The sequence below is a fragment of the Metopolophium dirhodum genome, chromosome 5 (genome assembly GCF_019925205.1).
Source record: "Metopolophium dirhodum isolate CAU chromosome 5, ASM1992520v1, whole genome shotgun sequence".
In the NCBI taxonomy this organism is placed as follows: domain Eukaryota; kingdom Metazoa; phylum Arthropoda; class Insecta; order Hemiptera; family Aphididae; genus Metopolophium; species Metopolophium dirhodum.
In genome coordinates this window covers 34,624,224-34,648,534 of record NC_083564.1, presented here as the reverse complement: position 1 = coordinate 34,648,534, position 24,311 = coordinate 34,624,224, and the positions used below count along the sequence as shown (strand labels likewise).

Here is a 24,311-nt window from a genome sequence, read left to right as displayed (position 1 = left end):
CCAAACGTACGTTTCATTAAATAACTTTTTAGAGCAAATGCTATATTTTCAAAATCACCAAGTATGCGTGTAACTAATATTAAATTTATTATAATTGTAACTATATTAGTATAATAATTAATAATAGGTATCCAATAAAATTAAGCAAATAAATTATTATTTGAATATTTTTCAAAAAAACAGTGACATATAACTGATACAACATAATATAACATAATACATGTATGGTATTACCTATAGTCAATACAATATAAAGTAGATGATCGCACATGGTCATACATTTATTTTGTATGTATTATAGTATAGTTGAAACTTGAAAGAAAACCGTAAATAAATAAACTGATTAATTATATAATTATATAATTATGGTCCTGTCTCTTTTTTTAAATTAGCCTATCTTTTAAGTTAGATCAAATTACGCACAGTGTAAAAATCTCATCAAGATCGGTTTGTTTCGGAGTTTATCCCGGACAAACACGTGACACGGGATTTTTATATATATAAGATAATCATTGAGTGATTTTAGTATATAGGTATAAATCACAACATATCAATTTCGATTTCTCAACGCACTACATTGTTGCTAGCAATTCCATGCGATGTTGGTGTCAAATTAATAGAGTACCTCTAAAAATTAAAAACTAAAAATTGAAAATATTTTATTTTTTTGTTAGGTGAAGAAATTAAACTCTTGTTGTTAAGAAGATGTCAGCGCACTATTTGTTTTCTCTCTCTGGCCCACGCGCAACATAGACAAAATGCATTTGCGCCGAATCGTTTTTTCTGTTTTTAAGTAATCTTAGAGTAAAATCACTCATTACAAAAAAGATAGAGAATAATATTTTTGAGGGAATGAAATATGGATTTTTCTAAATATTGTTTCGAAACAATTTAAACATAATTTAAATTTACAACATTTTTTTGTTTTTTTTGGAAGTCGAATACAAAGTCAAATAACAATAAAATATAATTTTTTCCTCTAATAAATATATTGTTTATATACGAAAACTGTCAAAGGTTGGTTAAATTTATACCTAACCCCCTCCCCCCTTTTTAATAATCCTTGCTACGCCACTGGGTACATACCTACTGCCTTTATGTCATAGTATTATAATATTTAACTGCTGTAATGCAGTTGTCGAACAGATAAATATTTAGCAGTTTTTAAAGAAACAAATCTACTAATATTTCACGATCAGCTAAAGAATAAATACATATTATTAATCAAAAAACCATAAACGATAAAGTTTTGTAGACGTGATGACTTATTGTAAATATTATAGATATTAAAATATCCCATGGCGCGCGTGATATTCACTCGTTTGGATCCCGGATAATAGCGTATAACATACTATATTAAAATCGAACTTATCGCTTAAATTTTGTAAAAAAATAAAACGATACGAAGATGCGTAATGATGAACCTAATCTAATAGTGGGCGGACACTGTGCAATAGTATTTCATAATTTGCATGCTAATTTGGATAAAATTAATCTAACGTGGTTTTCTGTAAATGTTCAGGAAAAAATATGCATATAATATTATATTATACTACAATTGGTTAACCTTATCGCTAAAAATTGTAAAAAAAAAAACCGATACGAAGATGCGTAATGATGAACTTTATCCAATAGTGGGCGGACACTGTGAGATATAGTATTACATCATTTTCATACGAAATTTGATTAATTTATTCTAACATGGTTTTCACTTTTCAGGATATAATATTAAAGAAAATATATTATATTATACGTGTATATTATTTAACGCTCGAATTGAATATCTATTTAAAAATTTGTCAAATTCTATTAAATAATCTCGTCTGCCTTTTCGAAAAATATGTTTCACACACATACACACACACACACACATCCTAAACACGGAAAAAATAAACACTTGTGTATTGAATGGAGGGTAGAAACTCTTTAGTTGAAAGCATATATCGCGGTTGTCCTTATATATAATATATTGTTCTCCAATAAACTATTGTGTTATAATATTACTATACGCACGTGCAAAATGCAGGCTTTCCTGCTTTATAAGCCCCACATAACTATGTCTGTCTCGGTTAGAATCTTTACACACTATAGTTATTTCTTTCTAACGACCAATCTTCCTGGTGTTAAGAGCACATCACACCCACATGTATTGTCAGTTGTCACAGTCTTAAAAAAAAACATAAAACTTAGCTAGTTTGCGTTTAGTTGAACCAATTTTGTGTTAGCATTAATACTATAAATGATATTGTTTAATGTTTATTATTGACATAGGTATCGGCTATCATTCAAATATAGGTAGGTATCTAATTTAAAGTTTATAGCATAATCTGTTTTTATGTAGGTACCTACTTCGATTTTTTTTATGATTTTTTAATAATTATTATGAGTTAGGTATCTATGAGCATTTTTAAATATTGCAATATTTTAAAAACTGAAGTATGATTTAAAAAGTAAAAAGCTACGTTCAAGCACTGGTAATGTTCTCACTTCTTACCTTTACTTTGATAATAGGTTGACTTTTAATTTTAATTTTTTGTTGACCTATCATCTGTCACAAAATTGATTCTGCATAACTCACATTTTCTTATGTTGTAACGTAAGACAAAATTTCGAGATTACGAATTTTGTTCGAAATCTAAATATTATTGTAGTTATATTCTATAATATTATTATTGAACATTCGTCGTAGAATCATTCATGCATTATTATTATTATCGTCATGTTCCTGACGATAGGTCGGCGCAGAACAGTCGCGACGACGGCGTTCTGAGCGTAGCGCTGGACACTGGCGCGGCCGCTAGCCAGGCGGTTAGGTCATCAGGGACGAGCGTTTTCGCGCGGCCAACGACCGGTCAGGCAGATGGCGCCCGACAGCTGTCCCGCCGCCGCCCGCGCACCAGCACCGCCTGCCCACGCGTCTCATTCTTGGGGCGGCTTTTTTACACAGCGCGCCTGCCCGGAAAAGCTGCGGGTAAAGCCCTCCGCGGCGCCGCGCGCGTCTTGTCGCTGGGCGCCAAAGTCGGGCGAACACCGCCACCGCCGCTGCCGTCACTACCAACACCGGCGGCGGCGTAAGTCTTAAGTGCCGCGGCAGTCTCTCACTCGGTCCGCGAACGTAATGCCGGCACATCGTCGTCTTCTCGTTCCGTCGCTCGCGTGATCCCGCTAAAACAATTACACACTACAAACTCGTATCACTAATATTATTATTTTTATTTTTCGTTCCGTCGACAACTCGCGGGCTCGTACACTCAGCGTTCTACCATCGTCTGCTATAACATTCCGTTGACAATATATTTTTTATTTACGTTCGGTTTTTTGATTTAATTTTTTTAAATTTTTTTAAATTTTTTTCTATTGTCTACTCGCTTGCCGCAGTATTGGTGAAAAATTGGACAACGCTGCAGGTTACTCTCGCCGTCGGCCGACCACAACACGCTGTCCACTATATATTATAATAATCCATCAGTCGAGTAAGTGATCTTTTTTTTTTTTATTTTAATATATTTTATTGTTCTGGTAAAAATAAAAATAAATGTTCGCGGTGCACCTGTTTGAGTTCATTATGAAAATTTGTTTACTTAGAAAATAACGTCAAATTATTTTTTTTTAATTATTATATTTATGTACGACCTCTTATTTCAAATTATAATGAACAGCCTATTTATACACGTGACAAAAAATAAATAAATAGCAATCAAAGTTTTTTTTTAATATTCAAAACAATAATTCTTTTTTGATTTTACGACTCAAACTTTTTGCCATTGTCATAATATGTTAGGTGCTGAATACAAACAAATCTCTTAACAATAAAAAGGGATAGAACCGGTTTTGTTATTTTTGAACAATAATAAAGTAGGAAGGTCGGTGTCTAACATTTTTTTATTAAGACCAATATTAACATTATTATGGGACAAGTTAACTAATACCCTAATCTTTAAAAAAAAAAACGTACCCAACCGCTAATTGTGCAAGCAAAATTATCTGTGTTTGTATTGTTTTTAATTCAATAATTTGTAATGCTTAAATTACTAAAAACTTATACAATTTCGCAAAGTTTACAATAAAAATAAACGAATAACACACAATAATAATATATAGATACTATTTTTTTTTTCATTTTTTATATAATAGATACTTAATACAAGCATTTTGTCCAATAGATTATTTAATTAACAATTTTATTAAAAATTCATTAATACTCATATGTAAATTAAATGTTAACAGATACGATAAACCTTTTTATGGACTATAAAAAAAAGTAATATTGCGATAGGTATTCGTGTATTTATTAATTATTTTTTAATTTCAACTTTGAAGTTAATAAGTACTAACCATTTTAAATAAACGTATAAATAAAAATATAATATTATAATTAAAATATAGCTTAAAATAGAGACTATAAGATTGGTGATTTCTTTCGTGACAACAAATATTTTTGCATCCTATTTCATAGATAACAATGTAAATTACATTTATGAATAAAGTTTTCAAGATACCTACCTGCATTTTTATTAATAAAAGATTTAAATACTTTCTTATATTTTTAAATAAAAAAATGATCATTTAAAACTATTAGCAAAATAAGCACTTAATATTGTTGTTTTAGAAGATCGCGTTTATATATTAAAATATTTGAAATAACAAACCGTTATAGTTTTTAATTATTTTTTTAAAAATGTTTTTCTATTAAAATCCCACCAATCATCTCCATATTATCAATTTGAAGAAATTTTAATGAACATAATATAATATATTATATTGTTAAATTACGTACCTTTCACATCCAATAGTAACGGATTATGCCAAAATTGTATCCTATTCGAGTAATTTTCACTGAGAAATGCCTAACGCAGCTTGCTACATTCTTGCCATAGTTACTCTTAAGTTAAAACTTAATAAAGCACTATTTGTAATTTAAAGTATTTTTAAGGACATTATTTTAGTTTATATCTTAAATATATAACTGGACGTAAATAAAACGAATGTGTAAAAACGAATTATTAATTTTCTTACATAATATTTTAGGTATTAATCTTATATATAACTTAGGAATGTAACTTAATATATTATATTGTATAATATGTAACTTCATACTTTTTTCTGGTGAACAATTAATAAAAATATTTTAGTAACATATATTATTTATAAAATAAACATATTTGTTGCGTTAAACTGTATTTTAAAAATTAATAATACGAATTACATCAGACGAAGCCACGGAGGGTAGTTTATATATCATATTCTATAATACTGAACGTTGTATTGTATCAGTGGCGCGCTCTAGGAGTTGCATTTTATTTTAATTTACAATATGGTAATTACAGACATTTAAGAAATTGTATGCTGATCTTTTATTTTCAATTAAAAAAAAGGTAGCTCTTAGAAGTATGATTATTTGTATAGAAATTAATCACCTTTGTTTTTGTAAGTGTAACAAAAGATAATTTTGTTCGTTTATAATATTATGCAACGGATCGACAGAGTTCACAATTTCCGTTTCTCCGGTAGATGTCATGACTCGTATAGTGTACTTACATTAAAGTAATGCCAAGATAAATATTTTAAGAATCAAACATTTCCGAGGCACATAAGTTTTACAAAATATTTTTAAATGTTTCGCTATTTTTCTACATAATTGTTTTTAACACATGAGAACCGCAGCGATTGAAGTTGGCCTATGTCTTGCACGATAGAATAAACCATTGAAAAACTATTATTTCACAAGTGGCCCAGTTTTAAACTTAATGTTAGTATACGGTTTCAAACACGGTTAATCCAATTTGAGTACTACAAATAGCATTATAAAATATAGTGGCAATTCTGTCGGAGTTGTATCAATAAATAAATTATATCCTCATACCCATAATGTCATATTATCTCGATCAGTAATATTAAGTATACAATTAATTATCTTATATTATTAATTATTATTGAATTCTATATCTTTATAGAAAATAAAATGTGTAGGTTTCACTAAAAAACACAATATATACATTACTCAAGTCGAGTTATGTTTATTATAAAGTATAAATCAAACTGTTGAAATGTATGTACATATGACTTTATGAATGGATAAAAAAGAAAAATTACGTTTAACGACTTTCGGGAGGGGGATTGATGAAATATTTGTATTTAAATCTTCGGCATCGACCCACGTCTTCGCAAAAAATGCAGCAGGTGTATATGAATCCACCTGGTTTGATAATTATAAACAGTGCTACACCTTTGGAGTTACGTCATAGTCCTCTTCCAAACTTATCGTGGTTAAATAAAAAACTTATTAAGATAATATATACCTAACATTATTATTATAATAAATTCGTATGTGTAGAGTACGGCGTATGCACTCACGTGCGTATAAGTAACAGACGTGACACGGCCGTACATTTAGTTGCCTCATCCCACCCAGCCAAGGGGTAAACCGATTTGCGGTAGAGAATTCCTAAAAATCCGACGAAAAAAAAATTATAATACCGAATACGATTTATAAACGTTGTACGGCTTTGAAGCGGGGTTGATTCAGTGGCAGACGGATATGAGGTGATGGGGGTGGAAAGAAAGTTGTGGCGACGGCGGCGGTGTATGCCGGAAAAGACGGCAACGGCGGTGAACGCTGACCAATAAGAACACGCGGGCGGCGGCCGGTCGAACAAAACAAGGGAAGTCGTTAAAGTACGCGGAAATTTCCGTCCGCCAATCGCGCCCCTCCCGTCCTCTCCACGCCGTCGAACCCGTCCCTCCCACGCACCCTTACCGTCGTCGTAGTCATCGTCGTCGTCATCTCCTCGTATCGTACATTCGTACACACACTCACCCTAACGTATACGACTACGACTTTCTATTATTATCGTATTAACTACCTGCTCCTCTTATATGTGTCTACCATACACTTCTATGTATATTATATACACACAAATGTGTGTGTGGTGATTTGCATGTACGACCTATAATAATAATATCTCTCAGCGGTTGTATATATATGTGTGTGTGTGTGTGTGTGTCCGTGTATGTGTGAGTGTGTGTGAGTGTGTGTGGATTGTACTCGGTTTCGGGTCGGATGTTCATTTTAGGTGCTTTCTCACTGTGGCTGTAGATTTGTAAGACACGACGAATTATCTATACTTTTTGCACACAATTAATTCTCTTCTGGTCGATTTTCACAATCAAACGCCACATTTCGATACCTAAACACGTAATTTGTTTTAGTGTTTTTCTTTACAATTCGAATTCCTTGAAGTCGGATAAGCGAAATAATTTCTAAAAATACTGCACGTCGTTTTCGATTTATTATTATCATTAATCATGTATTTTTGAATACTCCTATAATATAATACCTTTAGTCTTTATAGTATTTACACAATAAGATTATTATATACCTACGCGCACTATATATTATAATCACATATATCATACCTATATGATATTATTATACTCTCGTATACCGTATACGGTATACATGCACACGCTTTACCTATATATAGCATTAAGAAATTAAAAACAAATACGGAAACTCTGCAATGACATTAATGCGTTCTCCATAACGTTTTATAGGTTTGGGTGCAAAATACTCGAAGCGTTAAGTTAAAGGGTCTTTCTTGCATTGTTTAACACATTATAGCGTATATTAAAAAAATTATAATCTGTACCTTACTTAATTTGACAAACATAAAACGCAATGCTCCTTAACATTTTTTTTTTTGTTTATTAATAATTAATATTTGATTTCATATAATTACTCCGAGCAAATATAATATTTAATTATTAAAATAATGTTGTTAATCGTAATAACATTATATTTGTTCTACATTTAGTGTACGGGTAAAAATAATAGTACATGTTAGCATTAAAAAATCTTATAACACTTTCGAGATTAAAATAGTAACAATATAAAATTGCATAATATTATAAAGGTAGATATATCAACAAAAAATCCTTTGTATAATTTTTCGAATTGTCTTAATAAAAATTATTATACGCTTTGAAAACGTGTTAAAGTACTCAAAATATTATAAACGTGTCAAAGTACGTGTATAAATATTAAAAATATTATAAACGCTTATAACGAGCTTGCGCATAACTTTAAAAAAATATTTTTCATCGAGAATATTCACGGATTTTGACGCGTGTAGGAATTTGATGACATACATTCAAAAATCCATATACACCTATATATAGTGTGTTTTAATTTTTGATATCCTATTTTTTTTTATAATTATTTTTTCCTGGTGGTTTTGTGTGACTCACGCGCATATTGTAATCAAAACCAGATATTATATTGTATAAAAAAAACTTTGATGCGTTCCTCCTTCGTTGGTGAACTTTGGAACACCGTTGGATTATATATATATATATATATATATATATATATTATAATATTGTATAAGAAACAATGCGTCAATGCCCCGCGTATTTATACACATAAATATATATATGTAATATACTCGTATATATATTTTAATATATGTATATATATCGTATTGCAATGACGATGACGACGACGACGACGACAACGACAACTACTAGTGACGGAGGTAATACGCGAATAAAAACAAGACGATGGTGCGAGGATATTAATCCGGGGAGGTGGGGGAGGGAAAAGCTTTATTTTAACGCGAGGGCATTATTAATGTACTACCTCTCACGTGCGCACATAATCATAGGCCACGCTGAAGAGATGAAATCTTTAATGCGAATTTTTTTCCCCGCATCTTTTTTTTTGCACTCTTTTCTGTCTCACTTTATTCTTCTACTCTCTCGATCACTCCATTTCCCTCATTCTCTCTATCTCTCTCTCTCTCTTCCACTCGTTTTCTCTGCTATAATATACTCGTCGTCATCGTTGTGGTATATAGTCGTCGTCGTCTCCGTCGTAACCCTCCACCTACGCTATATACCGACGCTCAGTTAAGACAAAAGAAGATCACCCCTGTAGCAACTGCAGACGTATCGATATCGGGGGAGAGAACGCGCGCGAAGTGTCAACGGTGGCGGTGCAGTCAGCTAGCGATGACGACACCGCTGTAGATGACGATGAGTTTGGTTGAGGGGAGCGGGGTTGACGAAAGTAGGCAGTCGACGTTAAGAGGTCTATATAATATACACGCAGCGTATACACAGAGTGCAACGGCGACGACAATCCTTAAGGACCTCGTGCATCGGGTGACTGAAAAAAATCTCCTCTCCCACGCATACTCCGTCATGGGGTGCGGATACGATGCCTACTCGACAGTAGTTTTTTTTTTAAGAAGTGCACCCGAGACACACAAAGAGACACGTGATAATAAGACGGTCACGCAGGATAGATGTGGTGGTGCAGCAGTATATGTATATACACGCTATACATGCATATATATAATATAATATAAGTATAGCACTGGTGTAACTATATATGTATATCATATACTTCGAGGAGGTCGGTGCGCGCAACTGCAGCGCAAGTATACTAAAGCTAAATATACGAAACCGAACGATAAAAAAAATGAGAAAAAGTACGACCGCGGGCGTATTTTCTTTCCACCCCTAATTTTTCGAGTCGCCACACAATCGTTTTTGCGTTGTGGCTTGCACGGTTGCTGCAGCCGCGCCGTGGGTTGTAGCATGTCGCCGCCGCTGCTCGGCTTACCCGAAAATGTTTTTCGTTGAGCACGTCGTCGTCGTTGACACACTTTTATCGAAATAATAATATGCACTATATCGTTAACGAAATATTATAATGTTAATAGTAATTTCATAACGGGTTCGTTCAAACGAATTTAAAACAATGTTTTAGCCTCATAAATAAGTTGACATTTTCCAAAATGTTTATTTTATAGATATCTATCTATTGTGAATATATTATATACTGTATTGTTGCATATATTATATCTGCCGATTTTCCAATTAGAAAAATGATTTCTTTCTGATTATGACACGATGATATAATAAATTTATGTTTATTATTACGACAATAATATTAAACTGACGCTAAAAACTGCGGTAGCATCGTCGAAATGTATATCCTTTTTAATTTTATCGACTTATTTACTTATTTACACGTGCGTGGCAATTGATAGTTTCGCATCGGTGGTAATATGTAATAGCTTAATTACGAATTCGCATAAAACTGTAAACCAAATACTTATCATATAATGTGTACGCTCGCTTATAATATTGTACACATGCACCTACGGGCAAAAGAGAAATTTTACCGTTTCAAAGATATTCAGCAATAAAAACTTCTACCAATTACTGAACACCCAACCATGATTCATTATAAAACAGCAAAAATTATAATATGTCTAAATCTTAAATTAATTTAAATACATTTAAAAAATACCGTCGTAGGTAAATCATATTTTTAATGAAAAGACTCAAACAGAGTATGTTTTTTTTAATCAGAATCTTATTTTTTTGAAATTGTTTATGTTTTAATAATTATAATGTAATATTAATATTATTCATTTCGAAAGTATATGATGTATGATATAGGTATTGGTATTTTTCTTTTACTTGTAAAACGCGCGCTTATAGTATATCTACCGCTTCGTCTATAATATAGAGCATAACAATGTGATACAAACTTTTTTTATTTATCAACTACGTTTTCAGTCTTTATACTGAATGAAATAGTTTTAAAAAAGTGACTCGTACGTATATTATGATATTATTAACTAGGTTTATTTAACGTAAAAACTGAGTCAGCCTATTAAAAGTAAAACCGCCATGTTAATTTTAAGGACGTCGATTATAAAAGAAAAAGTACCTCAGTCCTTAAGAAATAAATTATAATATTAAGTCGAAGTTGACATTTAAACCCTATGTTTTAAAAAAAAAAAATGTTGAAAAATTAAAAGACTATATATAGTCGATGCAGCAGCAGTGCGTGATTATTATATTATATACATATTATATACATATTTTATATGTAGATTGTAGGTACCTACTTCAAATGTTTCTACCGGTAAATTACTTAATGAATATAACTCGCATACAAATAAAGTTTGTTCGTCTGACAACCTCCCCCCCTCGATTTTATTTAAATTTTATCGTCGCCGCGTGGTTAATTTAATGCCACCGACCGCGAGTTATACGTGCTGTACCGCTATTGTTTTGGACCCCTACCATAATAATTGGTTCTTATAATAGCAACGACAATGATTTCGCAATACTCTTAAACGCGAGGGTTGTGTTATTGATACATCGAGGAAAATATGTATCGAACACAATTATCCAGATTTTAAGTTGACCGTCGACAAACGCCAAAGGAATTTTAATGTGAAATAATACCTAACTGTTTTGTTCCCATACACATGGATTAATATAAATAAGTTTATTTGTATACAAATCATATATATACGCACCAAACGTTCCTTGCAGTGGAAACCTTTTTTTTTAGCGAGAGGCCCTTCACGTGACTAAATTAATGGTTGTTAGTTTAGGCTTATGCGGTATTATAAGACATTCAAATAGGTATATTATTTAATAGGTAATACAAACACTTTTTTTCATCGTAATATATCGTAACATCGTAAGATTATTAGGTTTAAAAATAAAAAAATAAAAAAACAACTACATTAAATATTATACAGCTACGTCTATATAATACGCTAGTTTCATTGCCTCGTTTGCGACTTTTATACTCGCTTAAATGCTTTATTAAAATGTGTGACAAAGAAGACCGGTAAATTAATTAAATTGTTTTGTAAACACACACACGCGTTCGTCAAAATGTCGGTTACACATTATACAGAAAAGAAAACGCGAACGATTCAATACGATCGATAAAGAAAATCTCCAATTACATTTTTTAATTCCACTGGAAGCCATATCGCATTAGTCGTTATTAGATTTTATAATCCATTTTAGATTCTTCGAGCTTTTCGCCTCACTAAAACGTATTGCGTACCTATATAAATTCGTATTTTCTTAGAATTAAAATCGCAAACGTTCACTATGCATATACGTATACGTATACATAACGCGTGTTCATCCAATCAACGACGACGATGACGTACAAAATGTAATCATAATCTTTTTATATGTGAATATTTATTCGACGATTTTTAAAATCACTGGCTTACGCGTTTTGGTTACACGAACAATGTTGTTGTGGTTCAGTTTCAAGAATATGCCGACGAAAAATATTAAATACCACAAAATATACGTCACGTCTTCACGTCTTCGGTGTAATAATTGTCGTTATTACACGCATATGTCTCGGACTCGGAGGGACCACAATATAAACGTTCGACTGAGGACGGTATATTATACATATAGGAACGAATTTGTTATTTCTCAGAGCACATCCGCTTCTTAATTTTATTGTTTCGTCGTGTTTTGTATGTGCGTATACTTATTTGTTTTAGTTCGCCATAACAATTCATATTACATACTGAAGACACGTTCGTTCCCACATATCGTTTGCACCGCATATTATTGCGTGTGACAGTTGTCATTATAGTAGTTCAGTATATTTGAGCAGTCTGCGGGCCCCAAAACACTTCATATTGTAGACGAGAGGAGAACATACATACAGAGAAATAAACGTAACGAACAAACACCGATCGTTTTAATTTATACCTATATAGTTTGTTAGATTTATTTTTTTCTATTCGCCGTCGGTTTATAATTATTCATATAATTCAGTCGAAGAGTATAATAATAATTGTCGTGTTCATGTCGATAAAATAACAATACATTTTGAGTTCGCGGTTAGCTGATCAAATATTATCTACGAGTTTTGAGTTTTCCGTGGCGGGTGTACGCGCTTCTCTAAAAGTCTAAAACGAATTGATTTTATGCGCTGCATAGTATTATTATTCGTGCTATTGCTTTGTTATTGTTACATTAGCGTTAATTTTATTGGATACTCGACAAACGGAGCATACGATCTGTAAAATAATCTTAATCATCATAAAAGCAAATAGACTTGCGGCCCGAAAGCGTACACCTAATAGTGCATATAGGCACATTGTGAGGGAATAGTGCAAAGGGGAGTGCACCTTTTAGAAGCACTGGGGTGTGACGGGTATAGGAAAAAATAGGGGACGTTTTATTATATAGTCAGCAGCACTAGGCCAACCAACGACACGACAAGGGGTACGGGCGCAGTGTGGAAGAAAGCAGCTGCAAAACTTGGGTCTCCAAGGTCCGTGTCTATATACATTATTGGTCAGAGGCGGTATCAATTTTTTTTGGACGATGACGCGTATAGTTTTTATGCGCCGGAGAAACATTGAATGTATATTATTTTATCATCGTACGCACTCCGAACGTTACTTCAGCGGGTGATTACTGCGCCTTTACGTTTTTTTATATTTATAATTTCCGTTGAATTTATAAAAAATATTATATTATTGTACTGTGCTTACATATTATTACAATAATTACATAATATGACTATTATATTCGTCTATTTACGAATTATCTGCAAGCATAAATATTGCGGCGGCAACTTAAAAAATAAACAAAAAAAAACGAAAATGGATCACAATTTAAATTTTCCACGTCTATTTAACAAGTGTTCAAAGCCGGTTGTGCAAACAGTGTCTAATATATATCCTGAAGCGTGGAAAGATTTAGACAGGTGCGACAACTCGACAAAAGGAGTGACAACAGTATCTATGTATATAATATATACTCGTAGTCATATACATAACCACGTCTATTGTAATTAACACCGCGCAACACTTGTACACCGGCGATTATATATATTACCTCCATATAATAATAATATACCGAATAACGATAGAGGAAAAAGACTGTACAACTTACATAGTGTTCTAATTACTTTGTGACACACCTTCTGAGCCATATGTGTCGAAACAAACGAACTTCTGTCGACAAAAAACAATATACTTATGTTGTGCGGCTTGTGCGGGGCTTTTAATATGAATAGGTATATTATATTATTATTTGGACTTTTTTTTCGTCCCCAAAAAACGAAAACAAATGTTTTTTTCAAAATTAAAAACACTCATTCGTGGACTGTACCATACCCTCACGTATATCTATATCTTGAGAAGTGGCGCTGCAGACATTTTTCGTTTAACATAATATTATATACATTATATTATACGCGGCTGCAGCACTTACGGATGTACCTATACACGCTAAGAGGATGATATACATAGTCGGACGACGCGCGTATATCCGGCGCGCTGCGATTGGACGAGCGCTGATATGTTTACAGACGGATAGGCGGATCTCATCACCGGATAGCGGCCAAGTCAAGCGCCGTCTCCCAAGATAAACCGTGCAAACATTGGACGGTTACTTACGATTAACATCTTGCCCGCCTCGCACAAAACACACCGTTCAAGTGCTTTCTTTGTACGCAAAGTTTTTTTTAATTTCGAATTTTGAAGCGCAGGGGAAAAGGGACAATCGCAGCGGGGCATACACCGTTGCCACAACGGTATTTTTTTTTGTCATTGACTTTTCAAAACGCATATGACCTCTTTATAATATATGCGCACGGCACGTTATACTTATATAGGTTCTCGGTACCCACGTGATCGAAACGGATCTTATAAATTGCACTAATGTGTTAATTTTCATATTATTAGCTATAACCGCTAGACGCTTGTTTTTCCGCTTTTGATTTTTAAGAGATTTAAAGGTAACTCGCTATACATCATGCATGTGAATCTTACACGTGAAACGCAATTTAGTTGTTCACTTTCTTTCCGGTCTACTGCGGAGCATTGTATTTTTGTATCGATCGCCGTTTCGTACGCTGTTGAGAATATTCTTCGCATCGATCGTCAGGAAATGCAAAACATCATGTGAAAAGACGATTGAACGTAGCAGCGGCGGTGTCTAAAGAAACTAATATAATATATTATATAGGTTCAAGGATCCTTAATAGGTATCGGTGCAGGTGAACAAAAAAATAAGATCAATGACTGTTTTTAAAAGTAGACATATGTGTCCGATAGTATTTAGGTCGACCGCAAGTTAACCAACAAAACGCAACCAAATGTTTCGTATCTGGTTACTGCTAAGGTCGTGGAGTGCGGGTGGCGCGGGTATGATATTTACCCAAAAAAAAAAAATAATAATAATAAAGGTGCAACTGGGGATGAAAAAGGTAATATATATATAATATATCTCCATTGATATATAATATTCATTGTCTTGGGACCGAGGGGCGAACCTCTTAAAACGTATTTTGATTTCGCATGTTTGTTGTGGCGGTGGTGGTGGTGGTGGTGGCGGTGACACACACATGTCGCGGGAACGTGTATGATGTGGGGGTGGATGCGCCGGCGGCAGCCGACTGACAAACAGGAACCCGTGACGATCTATCGCGGTCATGTGGTCTCCAAGAAATTATAAATTGAAAAAAAACCCGAAAGGATATTATACTAATATACTATATTACTGTTGTATACGATGTACGCCTGAGTTCGTATAAACCCGATAGACGGATAGTTTAATAATAATTATTGGTGATGTTCGTGCGCCATTCGAGTAGTAATTAATTACACGGAGAATATATATGGGTCTTTCACCCGTAAAGACGCAGATATACGGGGAGGGAAACCGAAACTACTAATAGTTGTAAAATAAAAACCGTATACGCACAACAATAATATACGTTGTAATATATAATGAAAAAGGAACGTGCCATATGCGAGGGCGTGCGATAAACGTCGGTTTTTTTCTCTCCCGAGGTACATAACACACATATTATATAAATCGATTGCCGTGGACCGTATCGCTGAGCTGAACTCGAGTCGAATTAACGAAATGCGTACGTACCTATATAAAGTACGCACGTACCGGCCATATGGCACTATCTTTCTGCAACCGTCGCCGACGTCGTCTGCTGCTGCTGCAGGACTAAACAGGACCGTTCTTCTATTTCACTGCTCTGTTCTAATATTATTATTGTTAGCATCCTCGTTAGCACGAAATATTAAATTATATTAGTATATTATTACATTTGTTTATTTATTCAAGTCACATTTAGTCACTATATTATATACGAATTATAACCGATTTACGGGCGGATACTGCTATCTGTGGTGGTAGCGGCGGTGGCGTTGAAACAATACCAAATAAGCCACCGCCGATTTAATCTATAAGCGCGACTTTCTTAATTGTTTGAGCCGCGACCCCTCTTTAACAGCGGTGTGTTTGCCGTACCGTTAAGAACTCGTAGATTGCGATCGAACGGTTAATTGATTGCGCACCAACGTGTGACTTCCTTGAGAACCAGCCAAAGTCTGCCTACGAGGGGGAGCGTAGATATCGATCTGGTCTTCCGTATCGGCAGTGGTGTGCTTACATTATTTTCGAAAACGCGAAGACGGCGGAGACGAGTGCCCCGGGGGCCGACGAGGGCCACTTGATTTCGTTAATTCGTTTTTAAACGGCACTTGCAGACGGAATATTTTATTATATACGCGCGATAACGCGGGGCCTTGCACCCCGCGAGATTCGATTTTCGACTGCAAAGACATTCGCGGGGATTTTATAATCTCGATGCACTCGTGACACACAATATATTTATATATATATATTGTGTCCTCAAACCCGAGGGCGTTGGAGTGGTCAAAAAAGTAATAATAATAATAATAATATTATTGCGTGCATAATTCGATGGTTGATTGGTATTTTCGGCGGCAGCGGATATTATTAGAGCGTGCGCGCGTGTGAGGGTGGTCTTCACGACGAGGGTCGACTCTAAATTCGGTTTTTCGAAGATTGGAAAAGCGAACGAAAATCGCTCGCAACATCTGCACATCATAAGGTACATACATATATTATGTATAGATACTTCTATCTAGGCTTTTGTGTTTCACCGCAGTATTGTTCTACAAAAGAAAACACTGACCGCACACGCCCGCGCCACCGGGCCCCCGGGTGGTCATCCGTGTTCGAAAGTAAACAAAAACCGATACCATATATTATTATTGTTATCGTTGTTATTATAATAATCTTCGCGGAAATTTTCGATTAATTCCTTGGCGGCGATCATCGCACCTGCGGCGGGGCTGCTGCTGTCTGTCCGGTACGTCCGTCCATTCGTTTCGATTGTGTGTATCGCGAGTATATAATATATACTTGCATGTATTGTCTGCCGTTGTTTTCGCTTTCGTTTCGGCGTAATACGATTTTCGAAAGAAAAGGAAATTTCACCGCTGTCCTAATGCACCGGCGTATAATAATATTATAATGCCGACGATGATAATACACCATTATTATTATGTCGGGTCGCACTATTTTAGTCGGATGAGACAAGGCATGTGAATACAGCCGTGAAACTTAATACGGATTTGCATTTGACAAGACACATAGAAGGTGTCCGTCTATATGTTTTAGTATTTAATCTTCGAGAGCCGAACATGAAGCTTAAAATTCAGATAGGTATAAGCTTAATCTATCGAAAGTTGATTCCTATTTTACAAATATACCGTAATACGATTTTTTCATATACTTCGTGACGTTTAGAAGTTTGGCGTTATATATAGGCTGGGTTTTAGTGGTTAGTTGGTGGAAAGACAAATAATAGGTTGAAAAGAAATTGATGGCGGAGGTGACGGTGTTTATGCATTTATCATTTTATATGTATCCTGCAGGATAGCTGTGGGCACTGCGGTTTTCCTTAGCTGATATAACCGTAATATACTATAAAACAAAAAAATCATGGTAATTAAAATAAATAGTGTATTTAATATTATTATACTAAAAATTGAGGAAGTATTCCCGAAGAAAGTATACCAATTTAACAAAAAAAAAAACATTAAACGATATTATTTTATTTTATACTTGGCGAAATATTCTTGTGGTGCGTGTTGCAATAATATCATCGTCGTTTCGTGTATGGTGTGTGACTCTGACATCAATACGACGTCATGCGACATAATATTATACACCCGAGTATCGACTTCCGAGTTCGGGTAAACAGTACCGTCCTATTCTATTCGCCGAATATACTCGAGGATAGACGTCAGTCAGTCCGAAAAAGTATAGCAGCTCGTATTTCAAATTAGTAAATGATTTGTGTGTCGTAATTTTAAACTTCGGCGTAGGCTAAAATCGTTATTATATTATTATTTTTTTTTTTAGTGGTCAAATATTCATATAATTAGGGACGAATTGAAATATTTTGAAGGCCGTCGCAAATATGTATATTTATGTGTACACACATACACATAGTTTCGTAGAACAAAACTGTCGTTTAAAAAATTCATGCATGACTCGGTATATTATGTTTAGAAATATGCACCACAAAACGGTGAAGGCTAAAATCAAATCGAACGCATGTGACAGAAACGGGCACGGAGTTTCTTACCACGACGCTGTTTAATGTATAAAAGTATAATATTATATAGAGGGTTGTAGTCGTCGCGTCATCGGCAGTCGGCAAGCATCAGTTTTCGAAACTCTGCTGCTGGGTGTAATCAACGCGAAGAATATTAATGTGAATTCTTTTGTCCGTGTACATATTAATGACAAAGCTTTTAACCTGGAGCCGTGAGTACGGGCCGGAGAAATTACAAATTGTTTTAATTTTGTACTTTTTATGAGAGTATAATATAATATATATATATATATATTATATAGTATATTCAGTCGTGGTGTTGTGCCTACTCCTTCTATACATATATACGCGCGTATCGGAATATTCAGTATTCTCTCTTCTTAAACGCATATTATTGTGCATATTCGCGTGTTTGTTTATACAAAGTGAAAAAAAATTAATTTCAAGAATAATAATTTACGTTCCGTTTTGTTTTTTTTATATTTTTTTTTGCGCTTCGCTGCTACGATTAAGTCCCGAGAATATTATTACTTCTAATGAACCGGCAGCGGCGACGGCGGCCGCGCTTATGTAGAACGCGAAAGGATTGCATCTAACGTTTAAATATGGATCGCGCGAGCGTTTATGCAAGGGTTGTCAGTGTATATATGTATATATGTGCTATCGAGATGGAGACGAGGTGAGAGAGAGAGAAAGAGGGAAAGACAAAGGAACTTGTCGGGAATTTTTTTTCACCGCAGATGAGTTTAAGTGTTCTGTCATTTAAATTCGCAAAGGCGCGCATAGAAACGAGATGCCGTCAGAAGGAAAACAATATAATAATAATATCCTATACGCGTGTACCAGCTATAATATTCAAATATACACGATACATATATATAAACACACACAGTATATAGACTCAGCTCAATCCTCTCCCCCCCCTCTTCTCCTCCTACCCGTCCAGTTTCCGTGTACATCAATAGCGTTATAATAATAATAATAATAATAGTTTGCGTATAGACACGACGATATACTCTTCTGCAGCGGGCACATTCTTTTAATTTATTTTTTTACACTATTTGTTTAATACAGCTGATACCTACGTTTTACTTCGGATAAGAAGTTATATAATTAGTATATTACACTGTCATCGAGTGGTGTGCACCGTATATAATGTGAACCGTATATATATATGCTTATATTATAATATTGCGTATATATAGGTGCCTCTCGTTTATTTCGTTTACCTACATTATATTATTATTACAGTTTGTCGGTGTCATTATCGCGTTTCCTGCGACGGACTGTCAAACGAAACGGGATGGGAAATTAATTACGGGGTGTATCTTGATGGAATATTATTGTTGTTTCATAACCACGTTCAATGATACAACCGGAACCGCGTCTTCTTATGGTCTGTTGGCCACTCGTGATACCCGCTCATCAGCGTGTGTGTATTGCAGAGTCGGAGTGTCGCCTACACGGTGGTGTGTGTGTGTCTTGTGCCCGACGCGTGTCCCGCCGGAAATTAAAACGTGTAATTTCGTAGTCGTAAACGTCCGTAGCGCGTGCGCCCAACGATCGACGAGATATTACCGGGCACAAGCCGCAGTCATGTAAAAAATTGCTTTCCAACGGGACGCGTAGGCCGATGAACGCCGAATTACACGGTGTACCCTAATGACTTCGAGTATCGGCAGCCGTCTGCATTACGATGATGGGTCGGGTCAGGGATAAACGCATTTCATCGCGTTATCGTAAATGTAAATAACAAAACACAAAAACGACAACAATATGACGTGTTTCTATATCATAGCTGGTATATAGGAATAATAATAACAAAACAATATATTAAAATAATGTGTATAACAGCGCGGCCGGCGACGGTCACTCGGTAAACGACGGTTTCCGAACCGCCCGAGGCAACAATTAGTCGGTGCGGCGTAGGTACATCGTCTCGCGGATATTATTGAAGAGGGTCGTTATATTATATTATTGCGCGACGCGCCAAAGACGGAGAACGAAATTTGTTTGATCTGTAGCCGACCGCCGGAGTCCCATTGTTATTTGTTTATTAATTACGTCGTCTTCTTTTCATTTGTATGATGTGCAGCTCGTAGAATATAATATATAACAATATAATAAATTACGTTTATTCAACTCTGGTGCAAATAAGTAAAAATTGAGAGGCGGCGGCGGTAAACTCGGTACGACAACTGAAGCGTGTATGTGTATGTGTTTTTGCACCGCGTTTTGTCGTTTGCACGCGTCATATTGTGTTTCCATTAGAATTTAATATGAACGAGGGGTTAACATAATTTGTGTCCCGAGCGGAAGAAACCTGCATGACCGAAACCGTTTTGCGAAGGTTTATCGACTGCAGCAATTCTCTTGTTTATATACCTACGAAATGATTTGACGATAAACGTTCTCTCGAGCTCGGTACCTATAGAATACCCGTATAATATATAATAGGTAGTATAAGTATTTAGTATATTATGATGGTCTCGGAATTGACGGTCGCGAAAAGTGCACAACTAGCCAGCAAAAAAAGACATTTGAAATAACGGGAGTCGAGTCTTCGACGGGCGTACCTATGTAATATATAATATAATATTATATTATGTTTGCAAGCGAGGGGATGGCGAGCGAAATGTATAATTACGCGCGCGCCGTACGCCGTGAAATCCAATCTTGAATAGAAAAACACGCCGCGTGTTCTGGACGAAATAAAATGTATAAGACCCCTCCCCGCACGTATATTTTCATTGTACTTAAGCAGATCGTAAATGTACACACACATACGCGGGGAATAATGCTGCTGCAGAGTCTAGCCACCGCTGCCCTTTTTGTTTATATCACCTATATATATATGCATCTAGAAAACCGTTAAAAGGTCTTTGTTTGCTCCGAGTTAGGGGACCATACGGTTCTATTTTCGCTCCCTTCTCGCACTCCCTCTACGATCCGAACCGGTTGTTCGGCAAAAGATATACTATCCACGTGCCTTACGCGTGCCCCCAAAACTCACCCCCTGTGACGTCAAATCTTTTTTTCCTCTCTCTGTCTCTCGAAAACACCCGGTCGGTCTTGCAGTGACGTCATTACGAAACGGGTGCCGCGTGGTCTGCAGGTCACCATAGGATTTCGGAATTATTATTTTATTATTATCGGCAAACATTGTTGTACGCACAAACACACACTGTATATAAATAGGTATAGCTGCTTCAGTTATTTTTCGCGCGCGCACGCGCCCTTTACCTCGCCTCTTTATATTATAATTGTGTATACGACTCGGTCGATTTCTGCAGTGCACCCGGCACCGCAACCCTTTAACTATATTGTATACTTGGGATATTTGCTAGAAAATTACCACGGCGACCGGTGTGCGTTTGAGGAGACAGAGGGGCATGGCGACGAATCATGTACGCAAGCTGCAGCGCACCGCCAACAACCAGGTGGTTTTAGTTTTTTCCGAGGGTGGGCACGTGGACGCTCGCGTTGTGTGTAAAGGTGCCAATCCCGAACTTGTAGGGAGTTTCGCCACCATCTGCTGTCTATCTGTCTAATCGGAACTGTCCATTGACTCGCCGCCACGCAGCAGCAGCAGCAGCAGCCGTCGTCAATCTTATCCTTTCCTCCCGCGACGGCCGGCGTAATATTCACCACGAAATCCTAGTTGGAAAACGACGATTTGACGACTATTCAAAAACTGCATTAGACTCATGTGGATAAGTGAAGATAAATAAATTGTGATACTTTTAATCGAATTTACATATTATAGTAAATAATAATAACTGTCGCTGGGCGTAGATCGTTGTAATACGACTTTATATAATATCATAATATAATAATGTCACAACGTGTTTAGATTAAAGTATGTAGATTTTACGACGGATTAATCAGCGTCAAAAAAAAATCTGTTGTCGTCGTGAAGGGGGAAAATGTAGAGTAGGTCGTCTTGCACTATGAGGGAGGAGGACAAAAATCCTCAAGACTGCCATTTAACAATATAATAATGACGTCATGAATGTTCTTTCGACTACGTCAAAACCGGTCTGCACAGCTGGTTTGTTTCTTAATGCACCGAATCGCGTTCTTTCTCCATTCATGGTGCACAGCACACACGTACACACATGTTTTTACTACAATATAATAACAATATGTAAGTGTAAGAGTAGGGATCTTGGGAGGAAACTCAAGGTCGTCACGTGTGCGCGGTGCACCCTGACTGCATTCATTCATTTTACACGAGGAGTACGACGACCACGACGACGACGACGACGACGGTGTACCTACATCTATTCAATAAGGTGTAGAGGCGCCGGAACAGTTTTTGAACCAAGGGGCGAACAGAACCTTTTGTTTCTCGATACCTGCGGGTTACGACAAAAAGGCAACCTGATTTCTTTTACGAGCTAAATGCACGTAAGAAAGTAAGATACTAAATATAAAGATAAAATACCTATATTTTTGGGAACTTAACTCTACACAACATCCAGATGGCAAACAATAAGCGATTTTTAAATAATTATTTTAGTAATAAAATAAAATAGGTAATTCATTTTTTACTTGAAAGTCAATTGAAGACATTGAACTTGTAAGACATTTTGTTAGACATAATATAATACCTTTATATCAAAATTGCAAATTAGGAATTGTTCTTATTAATAGGTAAAACAAATAACGATACATACACAGCAATTTTCAAATCTATGACCACAGTTTTTTCCGCCAACAAATATTTACTAATATTTTATCCATTATTTTATTGACCTAGAATTCTTGCTAATTTTTAAATTTTATAATTATTTTTTCCTTTTATCACACAGTTTAGTTAAGTAATTTTATATTATATAGGCTACTATGTAAAGAATCTCTATTGATGATTGCACATTGATTTTTTTAATAAAAAATATAAAAATTTATTTTAAAACCTAAGTTTCCCTCATAATAGTTATGTAACTCAGCAATAGATATTCTTTACAGAATAACCTATATAATATTAAATTACTTAATCCAACTGTGTGAAAACCTTTTGGTTAGCGTTATTTTACTTTATCGTACCCACGCCTATAATAATAGCTTATGTTTTTGTTTATTTGTTCATGCACACTTCTTGTCTGCGTCTCTTCGAAGGTTGGTGGATGATTTATTATCATTTTCGCAGAAGTAGTCTTCGTTTTTCGGTATTTATTCTGCCTACATATTATAATATAATATTGAGACGTCTCCTTGAGACCCTGGAGTGTCGTATTAACGATCGTCTCGCTTGTGAAGTGCAGTACAACATATCTCGCGGACATCGCGCGACCACTCTCTCTGTCTATATAATATATATTATACTATATTGTTATATCGGGCGACGGGCATGTAAGCACGATACATGATACATATATGAGTGTGGGTGAGTGGGTGTGTATCGTGTACCTATGTGCAGTGTGTGTTTGTGTTTGTATATCGTCCGTGTGCGGATTCTTCTCGTATAGTTAGGTTCCTGTGTAATAATAATAATATGTACATTGTCGTAATGCCATTATAATCCTCGACGATTTATTGCGGTCTATCAATATACGTGTTATACCTTATATCTGCCTCGGCAGTTATTGCATACCTATATATAGGCTCGCACTCCGGCACTCGTATACGCGTTATTGTATTACAGTCAGCCAAAACATAAATGTAAAGACACGTTTTTTTTTCTTTCGCCTCCGCCTTTACTATTATTGTTATTTTATATTGTCGTCCCGTGTCCGTAACAAGCGTTTAACAAGCAATCCGCACAATGGCGAACGCGCGCGTACCATCGCACGGACGACAAACGCGGGTGCTAAAATAAATTACGCGATCGTGATAAATGCCGCCCCGACGACAGGGACATTTCTTTTTTTTTATTATTATTTAAAGAATTCGGCCGAATGGCTCAGCACGTGCGCTTTGTGGCCGCACATAAGTATTATATACGTTCGCCGCCGGCGATTATTGTCATGCCATAGGTATTATTACACGTAATATGTAATATAAACACCTAAGACTCGCGTTTATTATATTATATTATATTATTATATTATTA

At 35.4% G+C, this 24,311-nt stretch overlaps 1 protein-coding gene across 3 annotated transcripts in view; it reads left to right on the top strand.

Annotated features, from left to right (window-relative positions):
• The window catches only part of LOC132944128 (homeobox protein prospero-like), a 53,225-nt gene that overhangs the window by 3,709 nt on the left and 25,205 nt on the right, over positions 1 to 24,311 (top strand). The window contains exon 1 of one of the 3 annotated variants that reach the window (XM_061013310.1): positions 3,097 to 3,473. The exons of 1 other annotated variant lie outside the window; for it this stretch is intronic. The gene's annotated coding sequence lies outside the window, so the exon portion shown is untranslated. Of the gene's footprint in view, positions 1 to 3,096; positions 3,474 to 24,311 lie in introns of those variants that run through there. One more of the 3 variants, XM_061013312.1, reaches the window with a different exon arrangement.